The sequence below is a fragment of the Nyctereutes procyonoides genome, unplaced genomic scaffold, assembly GCF_905146905.1.
Source record: "Nyctereutes procyonoides isolate TBG_1078 unplaced genomic scaffold, NYPRO_anot_genome, whole genome shotgun sequence".
Classification (NCBI taxonomy): domain Eukaryota; kingdom Metazoa; phylum Chordata; class Mammalia; order Carnivora; family Canidae; genus Nyctereutes; species Nyctereutes procyonoides.
The window spans coordinates 31,103,099-31,118,106 of NW_026575024.1; the positions used below are offsets into that span (position 1 = coordinate 31,103,099).

At 53.9% G+C, this 15,008-nt stretch overlaps 1 protein-coding gene across 7 annotated transcripts in view; it reads right to left on the reverse strand.

Annotated features, from left to right (window-relative positions):
• Positions 1-13,754, reverse strand: part of RASSF2 (Ras association domain family member 2) — a 40,904-nt gene extending 27,150 nt beyond the window's left edge. Inside the window, exons 1-2 of one of the 7 annotated variants that reach the window (XM_055305619.1) lie at positions 13,702-13,739; positions 12,512-12,573 (exon numbers count right to left, since the gene is read on the reverse strand). The gene's annotated coding sequence lies outside the window, so the exon portion shown is untranslated. Of the gene's footprint in view, positions 1-12,511; positions 12,574-13,078; positions 13,095-13,351; positions 13,450-13,480; positions 13,623-13,701 lie in introns of those variants that run through there. The other 6 variants (XM_055305658.1, XM_055305638.1, XM_055305668.1 and 3 more) reach the window with 6 other exon arrangements.
• Positions 13,755-15,008: the final 1,254 nt, after the last annotated feature.

The window sequence follows — 15,008 nt, forward strand, 5'->3', positions numbered from 1 at the left end:
TGTTTCTTTCACCTCCTGGCCTGGAGCGTCCCCTTTCTGGACCCCAGCCCCCAGCCTGTGCCTCTCCCCTGTGAATCTTCCCATTATCACTACATTCTCAAGGGAGGGAGTGGATTACTGATGTCTCAGGCAAGAGGACTCCTAGAAGCAGGCCACAAACAAGGATTTTTGGGGACACCTGAGTTACTGAGGAAGCATCTCCAAGAGAAATGTGTAAGCAAGTGAGGGAAGCAGGACAGTGCTCAGTGAGCAGGGTTCTGTGGGAGTCCAGCCACAGCCTGATCCTGGGGGCTCTGTGGTGGGGGTAACTCCACAGAGTCGTCCCCCCTTCAGACAGGCTGGCCTGCCTTTGTACCCCCATCTAGGCTGTCTGGGGCTGAGAGCTGCCCTGGGGAGGTGAGAGTTGAATTTCCCAGGCGTTGTCCCACGGAGACCCTTCTCTGGACTCAGGAGCAACTAAGCAGGGACACCTGGGTGGCTCAGTGGTTGAGCATCTGCCTTTGGCTCAGGGCGTGATCCCAGGCTCCTGGGATCAAGTCCCGCATCAGGCTCCCCACAGGGAGCCTGCTCCTCCCTCTGCCGATGTCTCTGCCTCTCTCTGTGTGTCTCTGATGAGTAAATAAATAAAATCTTAAAAAAAAAAAGAGAGATTCACAAGCAATCCACTTTCTCCCACCCACCCTCCAGCCGGGAGAAGCAGCTGTGCCAGAGCCCTGGCCCAATCAGAGCCCTGCAGCTGTGGCATGAAGGGACCCCTCCCTCTTCCCTTCCACAGACCCTCTCCCTCTGTGTCTCCAGCAATCCCCCCAAGAATAAATGAGGGGCCACACCAGCCCTTGGAAGTCACCAGTCTGGCTTCTGGGGAGGAAGGCAAATATTAGGCACTCTAGAAGTTCAAGGAGGCGGGAGGAGGCATTCAAAGCTCCCTTCAAAGAGAACAAAATCTCCTATGTCTGGGCTTTGGGCTCCTCCAAACTCCAGTGCCCTCCTCCCTTTCTGTGTGCCTGGAGAGCACCCCAAGGTACATGTGGCCTCAGCAGCCCTGAGATGCCGGCTATTCCCTACAGTTCCTGTTCCAGCCTGCAGGGCCGAGGCTCTCATCTTATGAATCAACTGGTAAGTCCCCAGAGGGAGAAGGGCAAACACAGGACAGAAAGGTTGGCAACACCCTGGCAGGAAAGTCCAGAGGAGACCAAGAACCCCACTTTGTTTCCTACACGGTCTTCCTGGTGGCCCAGCAGGAGCCAGGCTTGACCTTGGCAACAGGGGTGGGATGGGAAGGTTCGGGGGCAACAGCCAGTTGACAGGACCCAGGCAGCCCCAGTCCCTAAGTTCAGTTAGGAAAACAAAGCAGGTTCAGGGAAGGGAGGCTTTCCACAAATTCCCAGAGGGGCAAACCCCACAGAGCCACCCTCTGACCAATGGGAGGGACATGCAGTCTGCAAGGCCTCAGCAGAAACCAGAGCGGGAAGGAGAAGCAGCTGGCCTCGAGACACCCAACAGCTCAGAGGTTCTAATTCTAGATGCTCATCAGACTCTCCCTGGGTGAGGATGGGTGGGGGAGGAGGAGGGTGAGGGGGGTTGGTTTAAGATTCCTGATGTCCAAACTGCAACCCCTACCCCTTACATCAGACCCTCTGGAAGGGGCCTAGGCATGAGCATTTTTATGGCCTTCCCAGGTGGTGCCAATATACAATCAGAGCTGAGAAGGACCTAGAGATCTGATAGGGATTCATCTCGTAACTCAGGTGACTGAGTAACTCAGGTGCCCTCAAATTCATCTCAAAGCAGCCTTTCAGGGATGGAAGGAATAGAATTTTCTTTCTTTTTTTTTTTTAAGATTTTATTTATTTATTCATGAGAGACAGAGAGAGATTGAGGCAGAGACAGAGGCAGAGGCAGAGGGAGAAGCAGGCTCCATGCAGGGAGCCGGATGCGGGACCAATCCTGGGACTCCAGGATCATACCCTGGGCTGAAGGCAGCCCTAAACCGCTGAGCCACCTGGGCTGCCCGGAATAGAATTTTCTAAAAGCAAACTGAGCCGGGTCTTCAGCAACCCCCTCCCCAATACTAATATTTTAAAGGGGTGAGAGGGCAGTGGAGAGCATCCCAAAGGGTCAGTGAATGCAAGGACAGAGCTAGCTGATGCAAAGGGCCTCCATCATGCAAACCAGGACACCACCACACCACAGAAGCCAGGAAGCAAGCCCAGGGCCCTAGAAACAAAGGAAATGCTCACTGGAGGCCCACAGCTTCCCCTTTTGGGGCCTGTCCCCACATCTTCTCTGAGTCCTGCTCTGCCACTGCCGTCAGTGTTGCGGGCTGGGGGGGGGAGGCACGAAATAATCTGGAGCTCCTGGGTTGGAGTAGAAAGTTATCCTATACAGTACTTCATACTATAGTGCTAAAGACTACCTCATCAGGTCTCCTGAGGGACTCTGCTTTGTAACCAAGCAGTGACAGAGGAGATAGGGCTGACCCCTGTGTACTTCAGCCCCTTGGTATAGGGGCAGGAAGGAGCGTCGATGGCAAACAGGAAACCCCAGCCCTATTGCACCACATGAGGAAGGAGACTAGAGCTGTGGCCTGGGACCCTGCCAAGTTCTAGAGATTACCAGAGATACCACCTCCTGGTTCCTGAACCTGAACCTGTCCAAGACATGGGCAAAATTCAGGCTGCTCAGAAAGGAAATGGCACACTTTACCTTCCACCTTTATTCAATAAAAGGTCTGCTGGTTGGCAAGGCCCAGGTCCTCTGTGGGACCTGTTCACCTCACTGATCCTCCCTTTTCTGAATGTACCTCCTCTGACCCCCAGTGACCCAGCCACACAGCTCCCCCAGTCACTCCACTCAGAAAGCATCTGGCACCAAACACCACCAAAAGGGGAGCTAAGGTCAAGTGTCCTGAGTGTATGCTGTTCTTTCTCAGCTTTACATTTAACTGTGAATAAAAGGCTTTGCTAATCCCCACCCAAAAAGCATGCTAAGCATCAGGAAAGGGGGAGTGGAACCTCTTACTTGGTAAGAGGTTGGCAGGTGGAAAAGAGCATAGCTCGGGGATCCCTGGGTGGCTCAGCGGTTTAGCACCCGCCTTCGGCCCAGGGCGTGATCCTGGGGTCCCAGGATCGAGTTCTGCATCGGGCTCCCTTCTGAAGCCTGCTTCCCCCTCTGCCTGTGTCTCTGCCTCTGTGCGTGTGTGTGTGTCTCTCTCATGAATAAATAAATAAAATCTTAAAAAAAAATGAAAGAGCATAGCTCAAGAGAACTAGCAGAAGTCTAGTCTCAGGAGGCACTTTGACACCTGTTGCCCCCACAAACCAGGAACAGAGCAATCACAAAATTATTACTGTGCTAATAATAAAACACCGGAAGTGAATAACAGCTACCATAAATGAGAGTTTACTGTGGGCGACCTAATATCTGCTTTGGCTTATTTAGTCCCCACAACAAACCTATGGAGAAACCTTAATATCCCCATTTTTGCAGATGAAGCAAATGAGGCACAAGCAAGCCAAAGAACTGCCCAAAATACACACTCTGGAGCAGGTGGTGCTGGGGTCAAACCTGGGACCCTGCGAATCCTTGCAAAGCAGAACCCTCTGCTTTGAAGGGGAAAAAAAAGAGTTTTAATGGGGCACCTGGGTGGCTCAGAAGCTGAGCATCTGCTTTCGGTTCAGGTCATGATCCCGGGGTCCTGAGATCGAGTCCCACATCAGGCTCCCTGCAGGAAGCCTGCTTCTCCCTCTGCCTGTGTCTCTGTGTCTCTCATGAATAAATAAAATCTTTTTTAAAAAAAAGTTTTCAGCTAAAACTCAACTGACCCAGCCATATCCTAGAGGAGTGGTTCTCACACTGGAGTCCAGAAGCCCCTGGAGGGCTCATTAGGTACATATTCCTTTCCCCCCCCCCAACCGCCCCCCTCCCCCAGCTTCTGATTCAGTCCTTTTGGATGAGGGCTGAGGATGTGCAGTCCTAACAAGCAAGCTCCCAAGTGAGGCTGGCAGTGCCAGTAACCAGGCTCTAGAAGCTTTTCTTTGTCCCTTACAAGAAAGAACCCATGGGGAATGCTTTATCTTCACCATTTGACAGATGAGGAAACAGAAGGTCCCAGAGGTTAGGCAACTTGTCCCAGGTCACAGAGCCGACATGAAGCCCACTGCCCTGTCTGTGGTGCCCTGGCCAAGCACTGGATATGGGGGACCCTGAGCAGGGCAGGCAGGAACAGGCAGGCTTCGGCTGCCAGCCCCAGCGGGCCCCGGGGGATCTGGGGAAGGAAGGCAAGTGAGTGAATGGCTGCACGGACAGGATGTCCATAGAGCAGACCGTGCAGGGACCAGGGATAGAGACCCGGGCCATGGACCCAGGCACCTGCAATGTCACCGTGCCACACACCACAAGTCATATCTACCCTCTGTCCAAAGAATGAGCTACCCACCCCTCACGCTCAATGGTCCCACAGACCACCTGCTCCCCCAACCCATAAAAAGCCTGGGGCCTGACTGATGACAGGCACGAGGGCCCTGCTGACGCCCATCCCAGGAGGCAGTCCCTGCCCGGACCATCCAGATGCGAAGCTGAGATTCCAGCTACGCCAGGCTCCCTGCAGGCAGCTTGATCTGACAAGCCCTGGCTCTTCCACTGCCAAACTGGGACCCTGGCCCGTTCTGCTCAGGCCTTCTGTGCACAGATCTGAGCCCCCAGTGTGGCTGGGGCCATTCTGAGGAACTGGTCCTAGGATTCCCTCCAGAAAGGGCATGCCTCTCACTCACCACCAGCGGGTGGTGGCCAGGTGAGTGACCTGGGAAATCACCACTAGTACTCACCCAATCACTTCACAGGCCCGGATGAGCCACTCCTTGTTTACAGAAAAGTCCCACCAGTGTCCACAAGTTTTTGACCTTTTGGATGGATTTTTAGAAAGAAACCCAAAGGCCCTTAATCTCATATCAGAGAACTAGGGTGTTGGAGCAGGACAAAAACCAATAATAATAAGGCATTAAGGAAGTAAAAACACTCCAGACAGAAAAAGCTCTGTGTGTGTGTGTGTGTGTGTGTGTGTGTGTGTGTGTGTGTGTGTATAGAATTTAGACTCTGGCTCAGAGGAACCAGAGGTATAGAAAGCCAATCTTCCAATTCAACAGATCGACCAAGGAAGGCCCTGCCTCCCTATAGCAGCCTCTTCAACACCTTCAACCAGAGAGTTCTTGCCAAGACTACTCCCCCCACCCATGGGCTAAAGTTCAGCAATGTGCAAACTTCTGTATGGCTGAGCTGGCCTGAGGAAGGAGTGGGAAGCAGGTGGAAGCCAGAGTGGCCCTAGTAAGGCAAACAAGAGGAAGCACTTCTTGACCTGCATCTCTTGAAACCAGGGCTATTTTATAGGTCAGTTTCATGGTCTACCTTGGGAAGGGCAAATTCAGCTTTCCTCCAGCCCAATAATTATGGGATCTAGATGAAGCCCCATTCCACAGGGAGGGCCCAAGGCCTGTATCAGTGCCTGTGCGGTCTGGAGTCAGTCTCAACTCTGCAGGGACGTACTGACCTAGCCAGGCAGGTGAGGGGGGGCCGCCTCCAGCTCCCCACTTCCTACAAGCACAGGCTTCTTTCTGGCCACTCTTCCTGTTTACTGAGTGATTTCTCCGAGACTCATCTCTGACCTCACTTCCCCTTCCTCAGGGAACCCCAGCAGCTCTTCCTTTTTTGGTGCTATAGGCTAAGATCGAGCTTTGTGTGCAGAGATCTTGGGGTTTCTGCTCCTGGCTACCTGGGGCCAGGACTGGAAACCCCGAGAGCCAGGTTCACAGGCATCCCCCACCCCCATCCCGCCGACCCCTTCCCCACTTTTACTCCCAGCCAAGATGAACAGGTTCCTTGCACTTTAGAAGCAGTCAGGAGGGGAGAGGAAAGGAAGGATCTAGCGTGCACTCAGCCCTCCCCTGGGGCAGCCATTGGGGGGCATCTTACAACCACCCTCCTTTCATTTCCTTAACACCCCATGTGTGGAAGAATTCACCCCCACACAGCAGATCTCAGGCCCTTCCTAGGGGAGGCTGCTCATTTGGGGGTTTCCAGAGCATTTCCAGGAGGCTGAGGGAGTTTTGAACAAAACCACGTCCACACCCTCCTCTGCCTGCCCTGCGACCAGCCGACTGACCCTAAAGAAAAATCAGCCCCATGAAACACAGAACTTCTCAAAATGGGCTTCAAAGGCCATTTCTGTAAAATCTTTACACTTCGCCGACTGTCTAGAATTAAAAGAGCAGCCTCCCACTGGACAGAGAGAAAACAGGCAGAGCCAGGTAAAGAAACTTCCAGAGTCCAGTGGGCGAGTCTGTCCCTCCCACACCTAAATCCTCACACTGACTCGCTGGAGAGGCCCTTCTGGGAGCTCCCCTTCCAAGGAATGTAAAGCTTTTCTCACAGAACAAGGTGCCCCATTGAGAAGCCACTTGATCCACTCCCGTGACGTCAGAGCCACACAACCCAGTCTCCTACTTCTGGGTCCCGAAACTTCCCAACCCCCTTTTACCTCAGACTCAACCTGAGCATACACACCATCTCCCCTGCCCCCCAGCCCACTGCACCGTGTCCCGGGTTATCTTGTCATGTACACAAGAAAGCATCCCTTGTTTCAAATGTCTGTTATGATCAACTGTGAGATCCCATCTGGAGCTTCAGGAAGAGGGTGCCAACTACCTCAGGATACCACCCATCTCTCCGGAGCACTTGAGGCCTCATGAACCCCACCAGCTGAAGTCCACCCTGCATGCCAGCCGGGCCACTCTGCCTGTGGACAGAATATTCGGGAGCCATACCCACAGCCGCCATGGTGAGGATTTAGCAGGGCCAGTTGAGCCCCAGGATCTGGAACACACAAAGGATGCTTGAAATTGAAATACTGAGGATGTTATTCTCAGTCTCTTCAAGAAAGATGGTCTCAACAAGCCACCTCTACGTGATTTGGACCTCACTCACTGCAGGACAGCTCTGAGGTTCAAGGCACGCTGAACCCCAAGTGCTCCCACGCAAACCCACCACAGAAGCCACTGCCTGAGGCCTGGGGCCCAACTGCCAGCAACCAGCAAGCCACCTGCGGTCAGCTCCGAGGCCAGGAGGCGGCATTCGTCAGTGCCTGGTCGCAGGCCTGCCCTGCCAGGCTGACGTGGAGGCCAGCCCCCAGCCCCCACCCCAAGTGAGGATGGCAGGGGCGTGAACAGTGGCCGGGACCACGTGGCCCTGCCTGGAATGAAACCACTGGGACCTGGGCAGCCCGGGTGGCTCAGCGGTTCAGCGCCACCTTCAGCCCAGGGCGTGATCCTGGAGACCTGGGATCCGGTCCCGCATCAGGCTCCCTGCATGGAGCCTGCTTCTCCCTCTGCCTGTGTCTCTGCCTCTGTCTCTCTCTGTGTATTCTCATGAATAAATAAATAAAATCTTAAAAAAAAAAAAAGAAGAAAAGAAACCACTGGGACCAAAACACGCCCACCACTCCATCACAGGGCTTTCTCTTTCTTTCCTTTTTATGACCTAAGTAAAACAAACATTTTTTTTATTTTAAAAATATAGAAAAGTAAAAAGATTATTCCAAAAAAAAAAAGACAGTTATCGAAGGGTTCCACTTCTATGAGATACCTAAAATAGGCATATTCACACAGACAGTACGTGGAATCGAGGTTACCAGAGGCTCGAGGGTCAGGAATGGAAAGTTAATGTCTAACGGATAGTCTTTGTGTGGGATGATGGGAAAGTCCTGGAGACAGTACTGGTGATGGTTGTACAACGCTGTGGGTACACTTAATGTCACTGCTGCGGTCTGAATGATTGTGTCTCCCCAAATTCATATGTTAAAATCCTAACCTGAAATGTGATGGCATTAGAAAGTGGGGTCTTTGGGCATGATTCATGAGGATGGCTCTCCTTCACAAATGGGATTAGTGCCCTTATAAGAGACCCCACAGAGGGGCACCTGGGTGGTTCCATAGTTGAACGTCTGCCTGTGGCTCAGGTCATGATCCTGGAGGTCCTGAGATCAAGTCCCACATCCAGCTCCCTGCAGGGAGCCTGCTTCTCCCTCTGCCTTTGTCTCTGTGTCTCTCATGAATGAATGAATGAATGAATGAATAAATAAATAAATAAATAAATAAATAAATAAATAAATAAAATCTTAAACCAAACACAAAAACAAAAACAAATAGCACAGTTTGGTAACCTGATTTTGAGAAATTTCATGTTTTTCCATGGTAATAGATGCACATCTCCACCTTATATTTTTTTGTAGCCCCACGGTAGTCCAGTGTATAGATAAGCAGGCCTTCCCTGCCACCCAAAAGTGGAGTGTTCCTATGAAACTTTTCATGAGCCCAAGTGGCATAAAGCAAAGAAGCGATCACCATTAATTTATATGGGAAAATTTTTGAGCGTTCCCAAACCCAAAAATTAACGTGTCTTAGGTTTTTCTGATACCTCAGGATACATCTTGCTAATGGATACACAAAATAAATTGAGATAAAGCACAGATGCCCACAGACACAGTTGTAGCAGCTGGATGCTGCGATGCTGAGTGTAGGTCCCGGGGAAGGAGCTTGGGGGGGGCCCGCTCTCAGCCCTGGGGTGTGTGTGGCCTCTGTAAGAGCTCACTGCAAAACAAATGCTGAACACTATTTTTGCTTTTTGCCTTTTTTTTTCCATAAAAATGAAAATCCTCTTCGGATTTCTTTCTGTTAGCAAAACAGGTACAAACGTAGGTCTTTCATAAAAGCCAAGCAGCATAAGGCAAACCACTTTGGAACACTGACGGACACCTGTACCATAATTAACAAGTTTGCTTTTGTTGGGATTTAGCCTCCATTTTGGTTGCTGTTATTATTACAAATAATACTGCAAGGGACATCCCTGTGCACATATTTTTCTGCACTTGTCCAATTATATCTTTAGGATAAGATTTCCTACCAGTGCAATTGCTGAGTCAGGGACTCCCCTGGGAGGACTGTCAACAGAGCCCTTATGAGTAAAATCACAGTGGGGATGTTGAATTTTGTCATATAAAAGCCTCTTTCGGGGCAGCTGGGTGGCTCAGTGGTTGAGCGTCTGTCTTCAGCTCAGGTCATGATCCTGGGGTCCTGGGATGGAGTCCCGCATCGGGCTCCCCACAGGGAGCCTGCTTATGTCTCTGCCTCTCTCTGTGTGTCTCTCATGAATAAATAAATAAAACCTTTTTTTTTTTTAAAGTCTCTTTCTCCGCATGGGCTCTTCTTGGCTTTCACCTGGGTGTCTGTGACAAAGCATCGCAGTTCAGGGAAGTAGGGGCCATCCCTTCCATAAGAAATCAGTTCCTCCCTCCCCATTGCCCTGGCCTCCTCGGGGGACACACCAGGCCTGTGTCAGGAAGAGAAACCGCTACACAAAGAAGGCGGAAAGTGGCTGGGCTAATAGCTACTGAATTCCCTTTTAGTAGCAGGAAAGACTACAGCAAAATTCCAGGATGGCCCAGGGCTGGGTGCCCTGTGGTGGACAATGTTTAAGTGTGGACATGTGAAAGACTTTCTTTTGTTAAAAGTCTTGTTCCTGAGTAGATGTAAGAAGAATGCAGTAGACTCTTCCTAAAGAGACTCAGTGCTAGAAGGGTCTAGTGGAATCATTCAATCCCTTGCCTTGGAGATGGGAAAACTGAGACCCAAAAAGACTGTAGCATCAACATTTCAATAGTGTCTAAATAAATCCCGGAAGCATCGCACACAGTGATTAGGCTGGCTGTTCAAGGTCAGAGCTTCAACGTACCCCAAATTTTAGATGCCTCATACAGTTCTTATCCTCCTCAGTCTACAAAATCTGGAAATTAAGCTCACTGACGTCACATCCCAGCTCAATCATGGTCAGCTACCTACTGGAGCTGCTCTTACTGGCTCACAAGGGCTGACTAAGCACATCTCTTCCCGACTCAGTGTTCATGGTGCCATGTTGGTAGCTTGAAATCAGCCATGATGGGACTATTTACACTATAGAAATCAATAAGTATCACAAAGCAGGGCTTCCCCCCCAACCCCTGTAGAGCCAGTTGTTCAACATTTATCACTAGTCACAGCCTAGATGTGAAAGCCATGAGCAGGTGAACTCAGTTTTCTCACCTAGCTAAGGATAGCCTCTCTCCAAAGCATTATAACCGGCCATTCATGAGCCATCGTAATACCCACTTCTATCCAATACTCTACGTTACTCTTCTAGAAACAAGCAGTTAATCAAACACTTAGCTGAGTGTCAACTATGGGGAAAGCACCATGCTGGTGAAGTCAGCCCACCCTGCCAAATCACTTTGGGTTGAGATGTCCAAGGACGGCACAAGTATCTTTTTTTCAAGTTTTATCAACGGAATGAATAGGAAAAGCCCTCCTAAGTCACTCTGCTCATCCAACGGCAACGAGCCAAGAGCGCTTCCCTGCCCCCTACTTCGGGGTAAGGTTTCCCTCTGATTCAGCCACAGCTGAGGTGGGAAGAGTGCTACAGCCTCAAGCTGTCATCCTAAGCAGCGGCATCAACCTGTGATTACAGGCTCCAGAGTCTGCCTGCCACCCCAGGGATGATCAAAAATGACCCACTGGACACCCAGCCAGCCGAGTCTGGAGGGTGCCCCTGTTTACGGTGCCCTGCTTCCCAGTGCCTGCTGCCCTCTCCTCTCCCCTCATCCTCACCAGACACCTCCTCCATGGGAACCCACAGCAGGCCAAAGAAACAAACCCAGCAATCACAGGCCTGCAGGAGCTTACCCCACCTTAAGGACTTATTTCAAATTCTTCTGGAGATGCAGGGAAGTGTTTAAAGAGGACAGCAGGTCATTAGGGTAAATCGCTGGACCGTATAGTAGAGTGGTGGGAGAAACAAGGAAGTGGCAGAAGGGGACCACTGCCCTAGCTTCACAAACGCAGTGGTAGCAGCTCTCAGCAGCTGTGTCTTAAAGACAGACTGGACGTCTTGCTCTGTTCCAAGGACTCTGCTGAGACCTGCCCAGCTCCTCAGCCTGGGGGAGAGGGGACATGGGCAAGTCCCAGGCCTCTCAGCAGGATTTTCTGGCAATCTGGTCCTGCCTGTAAACCACCTCTCAGTGAGGGCACTTCCTGCCCCAGGATCGTAGGGAGGACTGAAGGCAATACCCAGGCCAATGTTCTTTTGTGCTTTGGGACAGCCATTGGCACTCCAGTGGAGGTGCCAGGATGTGCAGTCCTGGGCACCTCTCCAGCCAAGTCTCTTGGCCATTCCTAAGCAGCTCACGCACAGAAGGCAGACACGAAGCTTGGCTCAGGCGCCCCAGGAAATAGACCAAGAAATCAAAGCAAAACTAGTGGGTGACTGAAAGGTCCCGGGTAGGACAGCACAGCTGAGAATAGGAAGGACTGGGGGACTGAGAAAGTGGTGTAGGGCACTGCCCTGCTAGCTGACCTCTAAGCACACACTGGAGAGAGGTCCTGCAGCCCCAGTCAGACGCTGTGCAGAAATGCAGAGGGGTGGGTTCTGGAGCCCGGGGGACGGGGCAGGAGGAGATGCCCCTCAGGAAGGGGGGGATGCTGCCGCAGAGGGCACAGGTGCATATGGCTTGGCCCTGTAGTCAGGTGCAAAGGGCACATCCCTTGCCCTGGAGAGGGGCATGCCTCAGTGCCCATCCCCTGCCCCCGTCACCTGGCCTTCTTTCAGCCCCTCCCTGAAGATGCCCTTCATTCTAACTGGATTTCACCAGCACAAAAATGAGGGCAAGGAGCAAGGGATATATCTCAACAGTACCCCAGCTAGATTATCCTGTCTCCCATCCCAATACGCCACCCCTGCTCTCCTGTCTTCTGAAGGAGGGGCAGGACTCACCCCTCAGCCTCTCCAGCACGGGGGATCCCCAACTGTGCCAGCCCGCACTCCCAGATGCCCAGGCGGGCTTCCTCTTCTTCTGCCAGGGCAAGAACCACCTGCCACCCTTCCCCAACAACCCCACCTCTCCAAGCTCGGCCACCATGTGAGGCCCTCTTTTAGCCTGCGAAGGCCCTGGGGACTGCAGCGGCTCACAGGCATCAGGCTGCCAGTTCCAGAGAAAGCACAGCTGGTGCCCACACTCACCACCCCAGTCCGAGGTCTCTGATCCCAAGTGGGCACCTCCCAGGCTGGCTCCACACTCAGTCCCTGGGACAAGCTAAAAACAACAACAATCAAAACCACCTCTCCTCAAACAACCAATACATCTTAGCCGTGAGAAGTTTCTTTAATTCCTCAGACCACCTGCAGAAAAAGTTCTCAGTAAATAAATGTGGATTGATAAGTAAAATAAATCCAACTCCAGATTCCTCTTCCAAATGCTCTAGAAAGAAGGCCCCTGGCTCTGAATCCCAGCTGTTTAAAAAGAATCATTGTTTCTAATTCTTTCCTCCCATTGTACCCAGATCAACTGTGACAGGAACAGAGTCCCACTCCAGGATGAATTGTTATTTGGCAGCTCACTGATTCAAACTTTCATTCATTACGTTCAAGTACTTACTATAAACCTGGCCAGCACTAGTCACAGCCTCTGTCCTCTGGGAGAACCCGGATTCCGGACACCTGGGAATAAGGTACACGCGGCACTGAGCAGCAGCGCTCTGCTCCTGCTGTCACCGCGTGGCATTAGCCGTGAACAGCCCAGGACACAGAGCCCCACAGTGAGATGGAGCCCTCGGTCTCGCGGTCGGGCCACCGCGCCGCTCCGTGCCGTCCCCAGGCTTCTCCCAGCCTAAGAGCTGAACGCAAAGCAGGAGCCCCAAAATGCAGAAGTGGCTGGGTCGCCCTTGGAGCCTGCCCCCTCGGGCGAGAGAGGACGCAAAGCTGACCTCGCGCCAGCTCTGTAGGCACTGGCTCCGTGGGCGGGCGGGGAGACAGCAGAGGGGAAGTGCCACGAGGACCCGGCGCCCCCGCGCCCCCGCGCCGGTCGGAAGGAGCCTCCCGCGCGCCTCCTGCCCGCGCCGGGGGCTGGAACCCGCCCCTGGGGGACCGTCCGCAGGGCAGAGAGTCGGGGACCCGGCGGGGGTCGGGCCCTCCCCAGAGCCGTCCGGGCCTCCCATTCCTGCACCTGCTACCCGGTCCCAGCTCGCCAGGGGAGTCCCGGGAACCCCAGGGATGGGGCGGGGGCGCCTTCCTGTCGCCGCCCTGGGCGCGGAGGGCAGGAGGGACCCCCCAGGGGTCGCGGAGGGAAGACCAGCTTGGAGGCACAACTTTCTCCGGCCAGAAGCCGGGAGCGCAGGGGTGGCTCTTCCGCGGCCCGCGGGGGGTCCGCACGCCCGGGAACCCCCCGCGGCCGGGAGACGAGGGGGGGACCGCGGCCGGCGAGGGCTGAGGCGCTGACCTGGACCGGGCCGGGGACACCGCGGGAAAACTTTCGGCGAGGCTGGAGGGAGGGAGGCTGGGGAGAGAGACCGGCCGCGCCCGGCACCTTGCGCCCCGCGCCCCGCGTCCCGCGCCCCGCGCCCCGAACCTTGCCTGCGTCCCGAGCCAGCGGCATCGCCCGCGGGGTTGGAAAGCGGGGGTGCCTCGGCGGGGCGGGGGGCGTGCTCCAGCCCGCGCCCGGGTCAGCCAGCGGCGGGCGCGGCTCGAACCCAGCGGGGCAGCGCAGGCGGCGGCCGCGCGAGTGGGGGTCGGGCGCCCCGCCCTCCTCGCCTCCCCTTCTCCCCCCCCCCCGCCTTTATCCGCCCCTACCGCGTCCGCTCGGCGTCTCTCCCCGCTTTCTCTAGCTCTCCATCTCTCCCCCGCCCCTCTTCCCTCGCCTTTCTTCCTCCCCTCCCTCCCTTCCCCCTCCCCTCCCCCTGGGAGGCGGAGCTTCTCCCCTCCCTCCCAGACAATGCTGGGGCTGCGCGTCCCCTTCTTCTCCTCCTGCGAGTCGGGGCTTCGGCTGCCAGCGCCTCTTCCGGGCTGGAGGGGGGGATGACGGGGCGGGGGGGGGCGAGGGGGGGCGAGGGGAGGGTAGGAGTGCAGGGGGTACGGAGGATGGTCTGGATCCCCTCACCCCCTTCGCCGCTGCCCTCTTCCAGCCGGATGGAGTCTTGGCCCAAGCCCCTGAGCTCGGCCCGCGCTGTGACGGCCACTCCCGGGGAACAGTCACGCTGCCCCGCGGAGCCCACCTCCAGCGCCCCGGATTCCCCCGGCAGAGGATGCGGGATTCATTTTCTAACACCCTGCCTTATTCCAAAAAGGGTTTGAGCTGAGCAGGGCCCAAGCAAGCCCCCTTCGACAGGCCGGTGGGCAGACTTGACAGTGAGTGAAGGAGGCCAAGTTTCTTTGTCCACTTCTCACCTCTCTCGCATCCATCCTTGGACTCTAGGGGCTCTCAGAGCAGAGGATGCCTTAGAGCATCCCAGGTGCAGGCCCTTTATCTATTTCCTTCCTTTTATCATAACCACCCCCCCACACACACACACACACATACACCCGTGAGCTCACCAGCGAGCACGCCCGCTCTCACACTCACATGCCTCAACCCTGCAGTGTGAGTCTCCCTGTCTAAAGGGAAGGGAGCCTAATGGTTAATGGGTAGCTAACCCCCAGGGTACAGCCGGCTCTGCTCATCCCTCCTGAAAGCCAAACATTCTTTACTAAATTCATTGTTTGGATCTTGGAATGTGTCTCCCTTAGAAACAATGTTATAAATGGTGATGTGCTTCCCAGTCCAGCCACAGAAGCCTTTGAACCCAAAATGCAGCTGTAGGGTGGTGCTGAAAACTGTGTCAGCTACCCTGGAACAAGAAGGCCACTGATCAGCATTTTCTGCAGGAAAAAAAAAATTATCTACTTGTACTTTCCCCTTGACCTATAAATACAAAACTCTCCCATTAATATTCTCCCCCCACCCCTCAGCCACTAGTCTGTATTGGTAAGCTTCTCTCCTTTGCAGGTAACATGAACACCATCAGGGGAATGTATTCTGAGGACATGATGTTTCTCTATGACCTGGAGGTCAGAACTGCAGAGAGAGCTCAGTAATAAGCAAATCCAGAGCCTGGAGAGCT